This window comes from Durio zibethinus, chromosome 7 (genome assembly GCF_047325235.1).
Source record: "Durio zibethinus cultivar Kanyao isolate XHJ-2024 chromosome 7, ASM4732523v1, whole genome shotgun sequence".
Lineage (NCBI taxonomy): Eukaryota > Viridiplantae > Streptophyta > Magnoliopsida > Malvales > Malvaceae > Durio > Durio zibethinus.
Window position 1 is genome coordinate 14,347,516 of NC_143168.1, and position 13,251 is coordinate 14,360,766.

At 27.7% G+C, this 13,251-nt stretch overlaps 1 pseudogene; it reads left to right on the top strand.

Annotated features, from left to right (window-relative positions):
* The first annotated feature begins 2,043 nt into the window (after positions 1-2,043).
* Positions 2,044-3,911, top strand: LOC111278006 (beta-amyrin 28-monooxygenase pseudogene; annotated as a pseudogene).
* The last annotated feature ends 9,340 nt before the right edge of the window (positions 3,912-13,251 follow it).

Sequence of the window (13,251 nt, forward strand, 5' to 3'; positions counted from 1 at the left end):
TTTTGTGTAATTTTTACTTGAGTTGACTTAGGGGATTTACTTATTTTATTTATTCTTTATTTTTCATGCATCCATGTAAAAAGGTATCATTCATATAAATCCCTTGCAAAAGAATTGATGGTAATTATACGGGTTTCCTTTTCTTTTGTTTATTATACCTAAATGTCAATGCATTTTATAGGCTCTTTAAAGGGCTTTTTGCGGACTTTAATTAGGTTTTGTTTAATCATGATAAAAATATTCCGGATAAAATTTGGTGCCTACAATTATAATTATATATGACAAATGAATTGTCAATTTACTCAATTGTTTTTTTTTTTTGGGACTACCCAGCCCTATCCAGAAGAATCTAGAAGATAGCTGATTAATCCTTTTCAAGATACTTTTGGGAAGGATGAAATGCCTATATCAATAGTTTTGGAAGTTAAATTGATTGTATAACTTGGAGCCTACCTGCATATGATAAGAATTTTGCAGCCCAAAAATTAATTTTAGCAGTGACTTTTTCTACTAGTGGGCCACGTTTACTATCAATAAGCCTCCTAGTAATAAGAGAAACTCCCAGATATCTGACAAGCAGGATGCCAAGTTTGTAGATGCATCTCCTGAAGTGATTCATGAAGAATACTTGAAGCAAATAATTCAATCTTTGCATATTCAACTGCAAGCCAGAGAAGTGTAAAAGACCTTTAGTACATTTTGCACTCCCATGATGGAATCCAGATTACCTTTGGTAAATATCATTAGATCATCTGCGAAACACAAGTGAGTTAAGTTTACTCTTTTGTATTTTGCATATATGGTAATCAAACACCCCAGACTTAGTAGCTGTGTCAAGAAGCCTGGAAAGAACATTCATAGCAAGAACAAAAAGATAAGGGGAAATAGAATCCCCTTGCCTTATTGCTCTTGCTCCCTGAAAATCCAACCAATCCACCATTTAAAGATAAAGAGAACTTGGTAGTGGTGATGCAGCACTGTATCCACCTTATAAATTTATCTGCAAATCTCATAGCAGACAGCATTATGTGAATAAAATTCCAATCCAATGAATAAAATGCTTTTATAAAATTTAATTTGCGTCACATTCATATATTTTTTTCATATAATTTTTATATTGTATAATATATCATATTTTAAATTGGCTGGCGATAAAAGATATAAAATCCTAGTACTATTATAATTATATTCTTTTTCATTAATCAAGTTAAGCCGAAGGATATCCAACATATATACAGTAATATAAAATCAAACAAATGTAGACACCTTGGTCAAGGTTAGAAAAAGGCATCTAATCGGGACAACACCTGAGAAAAATCCAACATATACGCATTTGTAACATTAATGGATGAAAACGAATTGCCTAAATAAATATACTTGTTATGTTATGATAGCTCTTTGACTATTTGGAAGGTAGCAAATATTGGAATCACAATGTATTGATAGTCTTGTTTTGCCGGATTAAGAATCACAAAAAAAAAAAAAAATGTAAAAATTCACAATAAGACAATCAACTTTTGTTAATTCTTATGAATTAGAGAAATAAGCTAAAAATGAGAGCAGCTTAATCGTTAATACAAACTCGTAAAAATGATGTATATTTAGATATATGAGTAAGAATACACATAATCAAAGTAAGTTATATATATATATATATATTTGAGTTTTGAATCAAAATTAAAATCATAACTAATTAATTTGGATCAAAATAATAACTTTAATCTTAATTGTTTTGATCAAAAAATAAAAAAATATAAAATTCATACCAACGTAAATAAATCCTCTATATAATAGCAATTAAAAATATTACAAATAAACAAGTGATTAAAAAAAAAGGAATAAATTAAGGTATCAAACAAAATAAAAAGTTGTATCAAATGATGGACAACATACATGAAGATTTTCAATGAAAAAATTAGTAGAGATTCCAGATTTGGATGGAGGTGAAAAAATACGAGTATAAGTATACATGACAACCAAAAGTTGAATCACCATTACAGTTTGTAGTAGTAGAAAAAGTAAGGGGAAGATAGCAAGATTTAAACTGCAGGCATGGACGTCATTGATTCTTTGATGCCATACTTGGTCCACTTGGTAGTTCTATACGTGTCTGTTGGTGTCATCTACTTGGTTTACAAGTACAAATCCACCGCCACCGCCGCCGCCACCAACCTTCCTCCGGGTAAGAAGGGTCTTCCATACATCGGAGAAACATTGGATTATGTGTTGGCTTCCAGATGGGGAACTCCTGAGAAATTCGTAACTGACAGAACTGCGAAATATTCACCCGATGTGTTCCGTACATCATTGCTTGGAGAGGACATGGTTATCTTTTGCGGTGCTGCTGGTAACAAGTTTCTCTTCTCTGGCCAAAACAAATATGTCACCTCTTGGTGGCCGGATTCAATCAAGAAAGCTTTGATGGATCCATCGACTGTTGATAATTCTTCTAAAGAAGAATCCACTAAACTTCGGGCGTATCTGCCACCTTTTCTGAAGCCAGAGTCCCTTCAACATTACATACCTGTCATGGACACCATGGCAAAAGAGCACCTAGACCAACTCTGGTCCCCCTATAACCAAGTCCAAGTTTTCCCACTTTCAAAAAAGTACACATTCGCACTCGCCTGTCGTCTTTTCATGAGCGTCCAAGATCCTGACGAGATCGAAAAATTTGCAAAGCCTTTCGCTCTTGCCACTGCTGGTCTCATATCGGTACCTATTGATCTTCCAGGTACAACTTTCAATCGCGCCGTGAAAGCAGGCAGACAGATTCGCCAACGGCTCTTTGCCCTCATTACCAACAAGAAAAACGAGATATTGGAGAAAGGAAAAACAGTTGCTTCAGACTTAGTGGATAGCATGCTGATGGATGGTATGACTGAAGTAGAGATCAGTAATAAGATTATAGGCTTCTTTATTGCCAGTCATGACACCACAAGCACTGCAATCACCTTCATTGTCAGCTATCTTTCCGATTATCCTGACATATATAACAGGGTCTTGGAAGGTATGTACATTGATTACATTTTGGTAGACCTCGCAATTCATATATTGATGTCAGTATAAAACATTGATAATTCAAATATTTTTATCATATAAAATATTAAAAATTTATATATATTCATATCCTATTTTATACAAATTACATGTGTCATTTTCATTTTTTTTTTAATTTTTATATCATGTTTTAAATATATAGCTTTAGATTTTAGCATTAGTACTGATCATTAGTATACATAAAAAATTTCTATTCGGGAATTAATTAATAATGTTTCATCTCCTTGAGATTATTTGCAGAACAAATGGAAGTTTTAAGGTCAAAAGGACCTGGAGAACCTTTGAAATGGGAAGATATTCAGAAGATGAAGTACACTTGGTGTGTGGCATGTGAAGTAATAAGGCTGGCTCCACCTGCCAATGGAGCTTTTAGAGAGGCCATAACCGACTTTACTTACGCAGGTTATACAATTCCAAAGGGATGGAAGGTAAACCTATATTTCCATTATAAAAAATTAGAAATGTAACCATTGATTGATCATGTCATTGTCATGATTTTATAGTTTTGTTGTTTTTTCTTATAATTTGTTCAGGCCTATTGGACTGTGCATACAACGAACAAGAATCCCAACTACTTCCCAAATCCAGAGAAATTTGATCCATCAAGGTTTGAAGGGAATGGCCCTGCACCCTACACATTTGTACCATTTGGTGGAGGTCCTCGAATGTGCCCAGGGAAAGAGTATGCCCGACTGGAAATCCTGACTTTCATTCACAACTTTCTCACCAAATTCAAATGGGAGAAATTGAATCCCAATGAGAAGATTTCCTACATTCCATCACCCATTCCAGAGGAGGGTCTTCCCATCAAGCTCCAAGCTGCCCCATCAAGCCAGCTGATGATGCAGTAAAATTAAATAATAATAATAATAATAATAATAATAATAATAATAATAATAATAATAATAATAAAAATCTGTCCTGTCTTTGCCACTTTTTATAAGGAATTTCATATCTGGGCATGTTGCAGCAAGTAGTTAAAATAAGTTGAAGGTTACTTCAACGGTTTCTGTAATTCATTTAATTTTAATGTAATCCTATGCCCCAAACTTGTATTTGTTAAAACCTTCCCACAACAATGCATTTCTTAAAGGGGCAAGACCTTTTCTTCATCCCTAGTCGGGTAATTTTTTAAGAATTAAATACATATTTGGCATTTAAATTTTAACATTTTTGTCATAGTATTTAAATTTTTTTTTGTCATATTGATACACAAATTTTCAAATCATTATCATGTTGATACCTTTAACTAATGCTGTTAGTTAATTTTACTGATGTGCTATCAACATCCAATAAAAAAAAAAAAAAAAGCGTCATATCATCATTTCCAAGTTAGTATAAAAAAATTTTTCTAAAAAATTCTAAGAAATTATAAAAAATTAACAAAATCATTTTTAGAATTATCATAATTTGAAATATGAAATATTTTATAAATTATAAAAATTAACATAATTTGAAAATTTTTAAAATTTTTAATTCTTTTTAAAATGAAAAAAATTTAAAAATTAAATTTTATAAAAATTAAAATTCTATAAATTTATAAAAAAATTTATGAAAATGTTTTGAAATTTTAAGTTTCCTTAATTATTTTTGAATTTTTAAAAATTTTCTAAAATTTTTAGAATTTTTTAAATGTTTAAAAATTTTTAAAAGTTTTAGAGTTTTTTCAAAAATTTTTAAAATTTTTTAAATATATTAAACATTTTAAATTTTTAAATTTTTTTAAAATTTTAAAAGTTTTTAGAATTTTTTAATTTTTTAAGAAATTTTTTAGAATTCGTTTGAATTTTTTGAAACTTTTTTGAAATTATTTTATATTATTTAGAATTATTGAAAATTTGTTAGAATTTTTAAAGTTGTTGATAATTTTTTAATTTTTTTGAATTTTTTTAATAATTTTTAAAAATTTTAAAAACTTTGCTGGAATTTTTTAAAATTTATTTAGAATTTTTTTAATTTTAGAATAATTTTTACAATTTATGTTAGAATTTTTCAAATTTTGAAAAAAAATTTAGATTTTTATAGAATTTCTTTTTTTTTTGAATTTTTATATTTTTTAACTTTTTAAAATTTTTTGAATTTTTTCTAAACTTTTTTTTATATTGATGTGATAATGATGATGTGACATTAATTAAACTTTTTTGACAAGTGTCATTATCTTTTTGGATGTTTATGCTATGTTAGTAAAGTTGACTAACGGCTTTAATCCAAGGTATTAATGTGATAACGATTTGAAAGTTCAAGTACTAATCACTAAAGGGGTTTAGGTTTTCAGTGATGTTTTTTTTAATGTCTAGTAGCGTTTATAAATGTCACTACAAGATTTACAAATTTATGAAAAACGTCACTCAGAGTATCGATTATACACGCGTTACAAAAAATAACGACATTTTACAGCATTTGTATATGAAAAATGTCACTATATTAATGGCGTTTGCATCTGAAAAACATTGCTATATTAATGGCATTTGTATCTTTGAAATGCATTTAATTTAGTGACGTTTTTATCATAAAAACGTCATTAAATTGGGGACATTTGTATAAAAAAAATACCACTAATTTAACGGCATTTGTGTTTAAAAATGCCGCTAAATGCTAAAAATAACGGCATTTGTAGTAAAACTACCACTAAACTTAACAATATTTTTTTATACAAACGTCACTAAATTCAGCATTTAGTGGTATTTTTAAATACAAATGCCGTTATATAAACAATTTTACTTTTTTTAATTTTCTTTTAATATTTATTATAATTAAATAAAAAATGTTTAAAAAATAAAAATTAATTTAAATTCATAAACTGAATATTATAAATATTTAAATATCTAAATATATAATTTGTTCCAATATGCATGTAACACAAAGTTTAATACATACAATAACATTTCACTTTACATTTATTTTCCTCTTGCCTATCAACGGACTCTATGGAAAGAGTCGCACTTACTTTGAATGGAGCCTACAACACCCATTCCTTCTCTTGACTTTCATTGCTAAAGAGAACATTTCTCCAGGAACCTCAAAACGTGCTGTTAGAAATGCATCACAGTATATTTCATTTATCTTCTCCACAACTTCATGTTCCAACTTGATTGAAAAATGTCACTGGGTAAGCTATAAAAAAGTATCATAAAATTTGTAATGCAAGATAAAATCAAGGAAGATATACAAGATCTCATTGTTACAAACATGCAAAAATAATAGAGAAACAGATTTAACCAAAGCAACAAACTAAGATATATTTTTTGGCCAATGATCAAGATAAATGCACAAGGTAAAAGGATGTACACTCCCTTTCTGAGTGCATTTCATGAAATGCCTTTCAAAATCATAGTTATTTCATTTTGTATATATCATTATGAAATTGCTAGACTTGAAATGCAGTGCCATATAATTTGAGGGAAGGAGAATATATGAAAGGTTGGGAGATAGATCTTCAATCAAGCTCATGTTTGATTGCATTGGAAAAAGATAAAGATTATTTGATTCCATGAAATTTATAAGATAAACCATTTCAAATCATATTTTCAGCTCGTAAATAAATTAATAGAAATAAATGGATTCAAATGCTTCAAAAGGGAAATAAACTAATCTTTCAAAATAAAATGACCATGCAACAGAGTTTCAAGAAGGAAATACAAATTATGTAATGGATAAATCAACTATGCTGTACCTTGAACTGATGGTACAGCTATGTCTATAGAGATCAATGCTATTTTAGACTTAGCAACAACAAAAACTGTATCATGGAATCATTATAAAGTAATTGGAAAAGGTATAAAGGACCAATCCAAGTTGATAAGTCTACAGTATACACCTTTCAATTGCTACAATTCATCAATCAAGTTTGCTATAGAGAAAAACCAGCTTAATGAACTAGTAACTCAAGTGATACTTAAAACAGAGAAAAACAGAGCATTAACAACTAAATCTATCCAAACACTAAATGAATTCATGAAAATAAAAGTAATCAATTAAAAAATAATAAGTAAACATGTAAAACTAAGAATGTAAAGTATGAGAGAATCAAATTGAACACCTAGAATGAAAGAGGATCATCATTCATCAAGTTCTCATGCATAGATTGTTTCTACCTTTTGAATTTAGCCTTAAATTTGAAGATTTAACTGTACTTGTACAGATTGAATCTGAGGCTGAATTTTTACTAGATGATAGCCTTATAAACTAGGAATCTAGGAAAAAACATTTGAAGTAAATCAAGGTAGAATTCATTGAGTTTTGATCAAAAGACTAAAGATAGGTCAGGTGTGTGGTTTTGAAACTGGATTTGAGTTCAACGTGAATTTTACAGAATTTGAAAAGGAAATCATGAGAATTTGTAAATTTCATTATGAAAATCTTAAAGAACATTCAAAAAGCGTGTAGGAAGCCTAAAATTATAACAAGATTCAATTAAAAAAACTAAAATTAAAAGCTATTTGGTTTGAGAGAAAATGAAAATGACAGCAGATCAGGTTCTGACAAGAAAAATGAAAGGTAAAATATCAGTTTGTGCTTTAAGTTACACTAAGAAAGATATATGGAAAGCATAAACTTCTTATAAGACAATTGATTAGTCATAAAATATGGCTTAAACAAGGTTAAGGAAAGTAGGAACAGGCATCAACAAATATCATATAAACATTCATGTGAAACCATGGCCTCCCACCCCAAAACCCTCAGCTTTTGACAAATTATTAAAAAAAGTTCTTTTTGTAATAGAATACAAGATTCAAGTACATTCAATTATCATGAATTTATACTTTTATACAGTTCTCTTGATTTGAAAGATTTTTTTTCAAAACAATTATGTTTCTTACTTTCTCTTACACTCACCCTAGCACATTCAACACATTAAATTGAACAACAGGAAAAGATTTCTATATTAAACTAGCAGAGATAGAGCAGGAATCAAAGCAAAGCATTCACATATAGATATGAGATAAGTGAGAGCAATCTTATGCTAGAGTACTCAAAGAGCTTTCTAGTGGCTGAAAAGACTAGAAAAGCTATCTTAGCATCATAAAGAATGGAAAGCTCATGAGCTTTCTTGAAAATTCCTCATCTCCTCTTTGAGAAAGTCACCTACCTCGTTGCTATGTTATCAATCTTCTTGATTTGAATTTTCTTTCCTGTCATTCTCTTCCAAGAAAAAAGATGAGAAAATAAAGAAAATTACAGAGAAAAAAGATGGGATTTAAATTTTGGGAAAAAATTTTAGTCGCATCATTTTTTCACGATAGCAGCGTATACTTAAAAAAAGTCATTATTTACAAAAAGGATTATTGAAGGCATTTTAGGTAAAAAAAAACACCTTCAATAATCTCTTAAATTTTTTAGAGAGGATTATTGAAGGTATTTTTTTTGCCAAAAATACCTTCAATAATCCCCTCTAATTTTTTTAAGAAGATTATTTGAGGTGTTTTTTTACAAAAAGCGCATTCAATAATCTTCTTAAATTTTGATGAAAAGATTATTGAAAGCGCTTTTGATCAAAAAAGCCTTCAATAATCCCTTCTAATTTTATAAAAGAAATTATTGATGATGTTTTTTGATCAAAAATGCCTTCAATAATCATATCCAATTTTTTAGAAGGGATTATTGAAGGTATTTTTTTTGTAAAAAAAGGCATTCAATAATCTCCTTCATTTTTTATGATGGGATTATTGAAAGCGTTTTGTGTAGAAAACAACTTCAATAATCCATTCTAATTTTTTATAAGATTATTAAAGGTGTTTCAAGCAAAAAATGCCTTGAATAATTTCTTTATATAAAATAGAGGCGATTATTGAAGGTATTTTTTACCAAAAATACTTTCAATAATTCTCCTAAAAAATTGTAGAGGATTATTGAAAATGTTTTTGACAAAAAACTCCTTCAATAAATCTTTCTATCAATGAATTTAGAAAAAATGGAGTAGCATTGTCAGTTACAACATATGGTTATTAATCATAAGGTTGCAAGTTAGATCCTTCTTTTCAGCATTATTTAGGTTTTTCCTTAAAAAATCCATAAAATACGAAAAGCAATAATCAAACCTACGACCTTATGGTTAACGGCTATATACTCTAACCAACAATGCTACTCCATTTTTGATAAATTTATTGACAAGAAGATTTATTGAAGACGTTTTTGACTAAAAATACATTTAATAATCTTCTATAATTTTTTAGAAAAATTATTAAATTCAATAATCACTTTCATTTTTTATGAGCGATTATTTAAGGTGTTTTTTGCTTGAAACACTTTCAATAATCCTTCATAAAAAATTGGAAGAGATTATTAAAGACGTTTTTTGCATAAAACACCATCAATAATCCCTTCATAAAAAATAAAGGGGATTATTGAAAGTGTTTTTTTGACCAAAAACACTTTCAATAATCATCTAAAATTTTTTAAGAGAATTATTGAAGGCATTTTCTATAGAAAATGCCTTCAATAATTGCTTTTATTTTCTATGAGAGGATTATTCAAAGCATTATCTATCAAAAACACTTTCAATAATTTCTTATCTTTTTTTTATGAAAGGATTATTCAAGGTGTTTTCTGCAAAAAAATGCCTTTAATAATCACTTCAACTTTTTAGAAAGGATTATTCAATGCGTTTTAGTCAATAAACATCACTAATTTTTGTCTTTAGTGGTGTTTATAAGTAACAATGCCTCTATTTGAATATTTAGTGGCGTTTTGATAATAAACACCTTAAGTTTTATAAAAACATGGAAGCCAGCAACATTTGTAAATGAAAGGCTGCTACAAAACTGTCGCTAATATGCGATTTTCTTAGAGAGAATATAATAAAAAAAAATTTTAAGTACTATTTTGACAAAAATTTTAAAATTCAAGGGTCAATTATGTATTTAACCCATTGTTTAACTAGAAAAGGGTAATGTTAAGGGCAATAAGTTATTCATAGATTTGGCAATTTGTGTATTTATATCATGTAAAATACTAAAAATTTATAAATTTGTGTTGTGTTTTACATGAAAATTACGCATCATAATTCATGTTAAAATGAAAATATGAAGCATTTTTTTTTAAAGTTTTGTTAAACCTATTTATGGTTTTTACTAACATTTTAAACTGTGTTATTTTCATATTTTTTATTCATATTATTTTTATGTCATGTCACCTTGTCATGTTTTGAAATTGTTTGATCTAATTATTTAGGTGCTCTTTAATGTTATCTGTCAACTGTTGCACTTGCTCTTAACAAAAAATTTTGGGACAATTTTGTCATCGAAAGAAATTTTTTAGAGAATTGCACAAGGATGCTATTTATGAAGAATATTTATTATTTGATATCATAATCATAAATAATTAATGAAAAAAAATGTTCATTATGGTGCAAATAACATAATGACGCTTACAAGTTACTCAAACTTGATTCACAAAAAATTTACACTTGATTTTGTCAATTTGGAATGAAATTCAAGCATTCTAATATTTAGTTTCAATAACTCACGAGTTTAATTGAGTTTTTATTTTAAAATATATTTTATATTTTCATTAATAATTTATAGTTTATCTCAAATTTATATACCAAAAAATCTACTCTTCAACAAATTTGCTTTGTCTCTCTCCCATTCCCAATTCCTAATAGTACTCCCTTCATCTTTTTTACCGATCTCCTAAAAATCTCAACCTACACAAGACCAAGTTTATTTGTTTTGGGTTGGATGCTAATAAAGACTTCTGTCTCCTCTTTACCATAATGTAATGTCGTATTCTTATGGTTGGCAACTAATTTCTATGGATTTTTCTTATCTTCTTATAACATTGTGGTTCATCATTTATAAATTTGAAAATGAAATCTCTCTCCGGTATGGATGAAAAATATGGCTCATTTCTTTTCCAATCCCTCAAAGCCCCATAAGTCAATTAGATTTTTTTTTGTACGTAAGAGATCATAATCTGAAAATATGGGAAAAGATTGTGTAGTTGCTAAAATTCAAACTCTGTACCTATTAGATGACACTTCTTAAGTGTGGCAACATTAATCAATTAAGCTAATTAAACTTCAAGTTCAATTAGATTCTTCTTTGTTGTTTTCATTCTAAAATTTTCTTTCTTTATCTTTTTAAGCATATATTTAAATGCTTTTGGATTTGATTTTACAAGATTGTTATTTTTATGAAAAGTTGCCTTGGTAGCTCTTTTTTGGACACTTAAGATCTCTTTCAATATTTAATGATAAGGCTTTTTGTCTTTGTAATTGGTCATGATGTTTTAAAAAATTGTTGTTTTCTTTTATTAGTAGTGGTGAAAATTGGCTTTAGATCTAAAGATCCACATATTTGAAAAGGTTACAAAGTACAACAAAACCAAATATTATTGACTAATTATTTTTTAGCAAGTCAAATCTTTCACTTTCTTTTATTTATTTACGATTGTTTTTGTTGATGATTCATGAGTTACTACATATTGAGACAAGTTTGAACAAATTTAAATATTTCCATTTTTATTTTGAGTTAAACTCAAACTAAAAAAATAAAATTTGATGAGTTAGAGTTGAATTTAGAGCCTTGAGTTTGGAGTGACGTTTTAAAAGATTGTTGTTTTATTTTATTAGTAGTGGTGAAAAATGACTTTAGATCTAAGGATGCACACATTCAAAGAGGTTATAAAGTACAACAAAACCAAATATTATTGGCTGATTATTTTTAGAAAGTCAAATCTTTTGCTTTTTTTTATTTATTTATGATTATTTTTGTTGATGGATCATAAGTTTACTTCATATCAAGGTGAGTTTGAGCAAACTTGAGTATCTCAATTTTTATTTTGAGTAAATTCAAATTAAAAAAACTAAAATTCGATGAGCTAAAGTTGAATTTAAACCTTGAATTTGGAGTGAAACTTAAGCTTCTCATTATATCGGTTTGGTTATATTTGATAAATTAATGAAAAAAATTACACGTACTTTTTTACCTCATACTCATAAAAAAATCATAATTACTTGTGACTTTTATATATACATGAAAGATATAATATACGATTCTTAATTTAAAAAATGTACAATTAGTTGATAATATATGTAAATCAGTAAAATAAATTTTATATTTATTAATGACCATGAGAGAAAATTATTAAAAATATTAAAATATGTATGCTTATAGAACTTTTTTTTTTAAAGATTTTAGACAATCTTATAAGTTGAGAAAACAAGTTTTATTTTAGTAAAAAAAAAAATATGAATGTACATATAGTTTAAATTGATTATACATATATTTCCTGTTAATGTACATATATTCTTAATTGATGTACATTTTATACCCATTATACATCTATGAAACCTTTTTCTTTATTTATTATTTGAGTGGTGCTTCAATTTGAAGTTTAGGATTTAAAAATCATATTTTCAAACATAAGATCCTGTTGAAAATGAATTAATAAGCACAACATTTTATATTCAATTAAATTTATTTATTTTTATTGTTATCAATGAACAAATATTGTCAGATAAAATTTATATTTTTTTTGCATAAAATCAACATGTATTATGTTACATTTGTGCATATAAAAATTATTTGTAATTATGATTTTACACTCATCAAATATTAGGGTTATAAAAGTAATTTTGACTTTTTATTAATTATATATTAGCATATTAATTATTTGTGACTATGAAACCAAATAATAAATATTTTGACTGTACCTATTGTAATTCCCCCAAAATTCTTCCATTTCGCCATCCCCATACCTATCCTTCCATTTCTTTAGTATGTTGTATCAACATTAAGAAGCACTACCTATAATCAATTTGTTGTCTAACTCAAGCGCCATCTCCACAAAGTCACCTACTTATTCTTCAAATTGGGTTCTTATAATTTCTCTCACCACATCTTTTTTGTGCTTGAGCCTAACCACCCTCATCTTGTTTACATACATTTGCTTTTTCAAAATCTCTTCAAAAATATCAAACTAATTAAGACACTGAAACATTTGTGCCTTGGTATGTTTTCAATGGATTTTTTTTTTGGGTTACCTTATATTGATATGCTTTGGCCAAGAGCACATACATTTTGCATAATATAGTTATTCATCATTAATTCACAATGGTGATAAGTTTAAGTTTAGTTTAGAGTTTGCACGCCAAGAATTTGGTGAAATGCTTAGGTAAGTATGTTTCTCAACTTCAAAGTTAAATGGATTTTTAGACTACTTTTGGTTATTCTTTTTGTAACCTTGTTC